This window comes from Chrysochloris asiatica, unplaced genomic scaffold (assembly GCF_000296735.1).
Source record: "Chrysochloris asiatica unplaced genomic scaffold, ChrAsi1.0 scaffold00220, whole genome shotgun sequence".
In the NCBI taxonomy this organism is placed as follows: Eukaryota; Metazoa; Chordata; class Mammalia; order Afrosoricida; family Chrysochloridae; genus Chrysochloris; species Chrysochloris asiatica.
In genome coordinates, this window is record NW_006408738.1 from 5295804 (window position 1) to 5303577 (window position 7774).

Here is a 7774-nt window from a genome sequence, read left to right on the forward strand (position 1 = left end):
GCTACCTAACTCGACATTCCTAGGATTTGTCCATTTCAAAATCAAGAGATAATGAAAAGCTAATGGTTTGTGTAAGAGAGTTGTGCCTATCATTAACGGAAAGTCATATATTGATCTAAAAGTTGTGTGGTTAAAAAACTCTAGTACATATGTCTGTGTTCCTTACAGGTGCACTTGAAACTCGTAAATGTTACAGTTGTGTCCAATTGTATGGTGTGTAAAATGCAGCAAGCTTATATAACTTCAAAGTTTGGTACTATTTTATTGTCATGCCTGAAAACTTGGCGTCCAGATGTCTTGTCATATTTTTTTAAAAGTGAAATATTGAGAGTATAAGAATGTGAAATTTGTTTAGAAAGTTAGTTTTGTCAAAATTAAAGAAGTCCACTATAATTTTGTCTGTAACCTTTCATACGTTTCCTTTGTGATTCTTTATACTTCTCACTTTTTTGTATAGCGTTGTTTGCAAAATGCCTTTTTTGTTTTTTTAACTTTTTATTGTGAATCCAGTGAAGGTTGACAGAACAGATCATCGGTTTTTACATTCAACAAACCAGACACTGTTTCACTGGTGGTGATAGTGGTGGTAGGTATGTGCCATTAGAGACGGTTCTGACTCATAGCGACCCTGTACAGGGTTTCTGAGGCTGTAAATCTTTAGGGAAGCAGAAAGCCTCAACGTTCTCCTACAGAACTGCTGGGAGTTTCGAACTGCTGACCTTGAGATTAGCAACCAGACTGGAATCCCCTCCATGTACCCACAGAACAGCATGTACCTCTCTTCACTTTAACCACTCCATTGCTCTCTGTGTCTCCTGCCACCTTCATCTTTCCTCTGCTGACCTCCCTCGTATATTGCCTGCCCTTTTGCCCATGTTAATGTGTGTTCATACTCTAGCCCATGAATAATTTTCCCTTTCTCCTTTGAACCCCCAACCATCATAGATTGTTTCTTTTATCAAGAAAAACTTTTTTTACCTTGGTCTTATACAATGTTCTTTTGTGATTAATTTCACTCGGTATAATGCCCCCCCACCCTCATTCTTGAGACCCCGGTTCGATTTCCAGGCTGAAAGAAGTTTAGAGGAAACTGTAGGATGAGCACAAGCATGGGACAGCAAGATGGTTTGATCAGAAAATTCCGCAGTTCAAACGCTCAGCTTCTTGTATGTTTATCTTCTCATGATGTTAGGGAAGTTTTCTTCCAACATCTCTTTCAGTAATTTTCTCAGTAACTTGTCCCTTCCCGTTCTGGAATTCCAGTCACCTGTAAATTCTTCCTCTTCATGGTGTCCCACAGAACTGTTAGGCTTTCTTTGGAGTTTTTCATTCTTTTTTCTGATTGTTCTTCTAGCACACTACACTTGAGAGATTTCTCTTCAAGCTCACGAATTCGGCCTGCCATTGCTTCGTATTTACTCCTTTGCCCTTGCAATGTAGTGTCCATTTCTGAGATTTTAGTATTAACGTTCTGGATTTCTAATTGCAGGCTTTTTGTTGTTTCAAATTTGCATTTATTTTGGAGTTTTCTTGTATGTTCTTATAGTGTTTCCCTGAATTTTTGGTTTTAGTTTTCATTGTATTCTCCTTGCTTTCCTCCATCTTTCTGTCAGTCCTTTGAAGGCACCCAATTATTACTCTCTTGAGTTCTCTTTCAGTTAGTTCCATGACCTTTTCTTCCTCAGAAACATTTTCTGGCTCTGCATCTTGAGCTTTTGGTTGAATCATCCTCTTGTTACTTTGTGTCAGCTAAAATTGTCTGTTGTCTCCAGGGCACTGTGAAGTTGTCGTATTTGTAAAAGCAAACTGTGTAGTTGTGGGACCCAGAGGGGAGCAAGCTCATGGGGTTGGGGACTCCTGCAGTTCAAGGAGCTCACGGGATTTTGGAAGGGATGTGACAACAGAGTCCCTGGCCCTAGATGGAGTTCCTGTTGGCCTTGGTTTTATCTATATTCTGGGCACTCAATCCAGAAGCAAGAGTAGCTAATTTCAGTGTCTGTTAGGACCACAGGGACGCTGGAGGCATGGTGACTGGTTAAATGCTGGCCTGGTGGCTCTGTGGGTTTTGTAGGTCTTGACCTGAGCCCACCCGGATCCAGGTACCAGAGTGGCACACCACACTCTGGTGTGGCTCCCCACCGCAGAACTCCAAACTCCCGAAGGTGGGAGTTAGCCATACGTCTGCTCACCAGAGAACATGGGGATAAAGAAGAAATGGCACCTTTCCTGTCACGTAAATCTGCCCTGTCAGGTCTCCCTCCACGGCCAAAGCTACTCCCAAGATGGTTGAGCCGCATGTGGCCTGCTATTCTCCAGGCTCCCTGTCCTCATCCCTCCTGGGCCTCTCCTCCCCGCAGACACTCCATCCACCTGGCGAACCTTCCTTCTGAAGTTCAGGGTACCCGAGTTTTCTTCTGTGGCTGTGTAATTTTGCCTCTCATATCTTTGTTGTGAGGGTTCCTATAGTGCTGCAAAATGCTTTGTGAAGTTTGGATTTATTTAATTGTCTCACATGCTTAAGGGTTACTGGCCATGTATACCCCTAATTTACAGATGAGCTCGTGAAGCAGGTTGATGGTTGAGGGTCTGAACTAAAGGACATTTATTAAGACATTGAGTTAAAATACAACCTAATCCTGTGGATTGCTTCTGGCATCACTAACATCACAGAAGTGAAGATGAACACGTAGAATAATGACATCAGATTAGAGTTGATCACATCCGATCATATCCTGGGGTGATTGCATCATATTCAATCTCATTGTGGAGGTGATAAGTACATCTTAACTGCTAAACCAATCAAGACTCCTGGCCCAGCCAAGTTAGCATACCTATCACACCATGCTGGGAAGTGCTGTGAAGTTGCTTCTGGTTCATAATGACCCTGTTTAGGATGTTCAAGAAGCACTGTCAGGTCTGACTGTCAGCCTTGTGGTTATCAGTCTATTCTGTGTCCTACAGTGTCTCACCAGGGCTGGAGCTATCAGCCTTAACACTTCTGACTCATAGTGACCCCTGTATAGGGTTTCCGAAGTCTTAAAAAAAATCTTTGTGGGAGCAGAAAGCCTCATCTTTTTCCCGAGGAGCGACTGGTGTGCTCAAACATCCGACTTTATGGTTCCCAGTCCAGTGCTTATCCTGTGGAACCACCTAACTCCATCATGCTATGTTGTTCAATGCCGCTGAGTCCGATTTGACTCACAGTAACCTTGGGAAGGGTTCCTGAAGAGCAGCTGGTGAGCTTGGATTACTAACCTTGCAATTCAAATGGACCTTGGGGTCCAGTGCTTTTCCGACAGTGCCATCATATTGTTGCTAGGTGCCCCTGTACCAATTCATGTACCAATTCATGTCAACCTTATGCCCTACAGAACAACACACTGTCCGGTTCTGCACCAAACACACAATCACTGCTACATTTGAGCCCAATGCTGCTGCCACTGTGCCAACCCATCTCCTTGGGGTCTTCCTCTTTTTCTCTGACCCTCCACTTTACCAAACGTGAGGTCCTTCTCCAGGGACTGGTCCCGCCTGACAATATATCTGAAGTAAGCGAGACGAAGTCTGGCCATCCTGGCGTCTACGGCGCATTCATAGTACATGTGAAAGATATCAAACTGAAAATTACTGATGGTTAAAGCAGAAACCTAGTGGCTAAGATAAATAGTGAATTTAGCATGCTATTGTGATTCCCACTCAATTAGATAACTATCTGGCCGACTGATTGGAAGAGATCCATATTTGTACCCATTCCAAAGAGAGGTGACCCAACAGAATGCAGAAATCATCGGACCATCTCTTTGATATCTCAAGTGAGTAAAGTTTTGCTAAAGGTAATACAGAAACGGCTACAATCATACATTCACAGAGAACTTCCAGAGGTTCAAGCTGGATTCAGAAGAGGCCGAGGAACAAGAGAGATCATTGCTGATGTCTGGTGGATCTTGGCTAAAAGCAGAGAATATCAGAAAGATGTTTACCTATGCTTTATTGACTACGCGATTCGATTGTGTGGATCATGACAAGCTATGGACAACATTGAGAAGTGTGAGTATTCCAGAACACTTAATTGTACTTCTGAGGAATCTGTACTTGGACCATGAAGCAGTTGTTCGAACAGAGTATGGGAACACTGAATGTTTCAAAATTGGGAAAGGTGTGCAACAAGGTTGTATTCCTTCACCATACTTATTCAACCTGTATGCTGAGCAAATAATATAAGAAGCTGGGTTCTATGAAGAAAAATGTGGCATCAGGAATGGAGGAAGACTCATTAACAACCTGCAATATGCAGATGATACAACCTTGCTTGCTGAAAGTGAAGAGGACTTCAAACATTTACTGATGAAGATCAAAGAACACAGCCTTCAGTATGGGTTGCATCTCAATGTCAGAAAAACAAAAATCCTCACCACTGGACCAATAAACAACATTCTTATCAACAGACAAAAGATTGAAGTTGTCAAGGACTTCATTCTTCTTGGATCAACTATCACCCTCATGGAAGCAGCAGTCAAGAGATCAGATGACGTATTGCATTGGGCAAATCTTCTGCACAAGAACTTTTAAAAGTGTTGAAGAGCAGAGATGTCAGCTTGAGGACTAAGGTGTGTCTGACCCAAGTCATGGTATTTTCAATAACCTCATATGGATGTGAAAGCTGGACAGTGAATAAGGAAGACCGTAGAAGAATTGATGCCTTTGAGTTGTGGTGTTGGAGGAGAATACTAAAAGTGCCATGGACTGCCAAAAGAATCAATAGATCTATTTTGGAAGAAGTGCAGCCAGAGTGCTCCTTGGAGGCCAAGATGGCTAAGCTACATCTCTCATACTTTGGACATATTGTCAGGAGGGAACAATCGCTGGAGAAGGCTATCATGCTGGGTAAGATGGAGGATCAGAGAAAAAGAGGAAGACCCCCAACGAGATGGATCAGCCAGGTGGCATCATTGATGAACTCAAGCGTGGCAGCGGTAGTGAGGTTGGCCCAGGATCGGACATTGTTTCGTTCTGCTGTGCATGGGGTCGCTATGAGTCGGTTCCGACTCAATGGCACCTGACAACAACAATACCACATGGTGATTTCCAAGCATGAATAGGACTGGAGCTGGATTTTGTTTTGAAGTAGTGTTGTTAGGTTCCTACTCTTAGCGACCTCCATGGACAACAACCGAAACTCTGCCTGAGCCTGGGCCGTCCTCAAAATCTTTCCTTATATTTGAGCCCATCTTTGTACCACAGTGTCAGTCTAGTCTAGCTCACTGACCGTCTTCCTTCTCTTTCTCTGACCCTTCCCCAAACATGAAGTTCTGATCTATGAATCAACCCTTCCTCATAATACGCCCAAAGCACATGAGGGAAAGCCTTGCCATCTATTTCGAAGGAGCATCCTGGTTGTACTTCCTCCAAAATAGCTTTGTTTCATTCTTCTAGCAGGTCCATGATACGTTCAATAATCTTCACCAACACCATCAGTCAAATGCATCCATTTTTCCTTGTTTGTTTTCCATCTTTCACATTCATATGAGGTGACGGAAAATACCATGGTTTGAGTTGTTGTTGTTAAGTGGCTCCAAGTAGGTTCCAAATCATAGCTTGGGTTAGGGCTACCTTAGTCCTTTGCTTTTGAACACTTTAAAAAGAGGTCTTTTGCAATACATTTGCCCAATCCTAGAATACATCATTTGGTTTTGTGACTGCTGTTTCCATAAGTGGTGATTTTGAATCCAAGTAAATGAAATCCTCAATACCTTCAGTCACTTTCCATTTATCGTAATTTGGTTATTGGTCCAGTTATGAGGAGTTTTGTTGGGTTTATGTTGAGGTGTAATCCATATTGTATTTTTTGATCTTCAGGAAGTACTTCAAGGATGTGTTGTCTGCAAATCACAGGTAGTTAATAAGCCTTCCTCTAATCTTGATGCAAGGAGCTCTGGTAACGTAGTGGTTACGAATTGGGCTGCGAACCACAAGGTCAGCAGTTCAAAACTACCAGTTGTTCCGCAGGAGAAAGATGATGCTTTCTGCTCCCGTAAAGATTTACAGCCTCGGAAACCCTGTACGAGGTGGCTATGAGTCAAAACCGACTCCACGGCACATAACCACCACCAATCCTGATGCCACTTTCTTCTTCGGCTAGTCCAGCCTCTTGGATTATTTGCCCTGGATAGAGGCTGAGTAATTGTGGCGGAAGGATTCAGTGCTAAGGCACACCTTTCCTGAGTTGAAACCACACAGTACCCCCTTGGTCCACTCAAACTGCTAACTCTTGGTGTAGGTACAGTTTCCACATGAGCACAATTAAGTGTTCTAGAATTCCCATTCTTAATTGTTGTTGTTGTTGTGAAGTGTCGTTGAATCGATTCCAACCCATAGCGACCCTGTATAGGGTTTCCAAGGAGCAGCTGGTGAGCTTGAACAGCCAACCTTGTAGTTCAAATGGCTTTGCAGTCTGGCGCATTAACCCACAGCGCCACACCAGGACTCCTTGAATAATCCACACCATTAAATGCCTTTGCATAGTCAATAAAACGCAGGTAAACATCCTCCTAGTATGTAGATAGGAATAAGTGAGGGGGAAAGACACTATTTAGATTCTCATCTAAAAGCCACAAATCTCAGAGTACAGTGTTATTTGTTAGAGGTTATATTCCCTTGGAAGCTTAACTCAGGTCCTCATTCCATCCCAACGTGTCCATTACAACAAAACTAGTGCAAACACATTTCCCCCAGGAGATTCCCAAAATGACAATCTGATTGTGCCATCCAGATTCCTTGACCTAACAAACAAGACTTCCCAGATCCCTTCCTGCCCTTGTTTTCTGACCTCATCTCTTGCCACTTGCCGCCACACACCTCAATGTACTTCCCACACACCCAACTCCTCACAGTTCTGAGAATACACAGTGCCCTTTGAAACCTCTGTGCCTTTTTGTGGAACGCTTTGCTTCACTGTCTGGCAGCTTGCTGGTCACCTCCTCTCTGAGGCTGCCCTTCCCCCTCACCCCCGTACTGAACAATTGATGGTACTCTCCCCTGGATGCTTGCCTGACACCCTATCAGCTCTCTCCTGGGCCGCTCTTCTCTCTGCCCACGTTTGCACCGCAGATGCCATGTTTTAGTCATTTCTGGACCCAGCCCCCAGCCATTCCTCACACAGGCTTCACTCATGGGGTGTCTTGCACTGAAGGAATGAACACATCTTGCCTATTGTCCTTCCACAATCTATCATTTGCCTGCGAACCTAAAGGTCAGCGGTTCGAAACTACTAGCCGCTCCGCGGGAGAAAGATGAGGCTTTCTACTCCCGTAAGGATTTACACCCTCGGAAACCCTGTACAGGGTCGCTATGGGTCGGAACCGACTCGATGGCACTTAAAAACAAAAAACAAACAAAAAAGGAAGATAGTGCTAGAATTATATGGACTCCTGGTGTGGCGCTCAGGGCTAATGCACCAGACTACGAAGCCATTTGAACTGTTCAAGCTCACCATTTGCTCCTCGGAAACCCTATACTGGGTCACTATGGAATCAACTCAACGGCACTTAACAACAACAAAAGGAAGAGATATGGAGTTTGTTTTATTAACCAAATCTTAGAGTAGACCCTATTAATGGCTTTTGGCAGGTGAGTTTACCAACCAGGCAAACCTATTTATCTGTATTGTTGTTGTTAAGTGCCGCCAAGCAATAGTGACCCTGTACAGGGTTTCTGAGGTGAGGCTGGTAAGTTTGAACAGCTGACCTTGCAGTCCAGTACTTATCCTACAGCACCA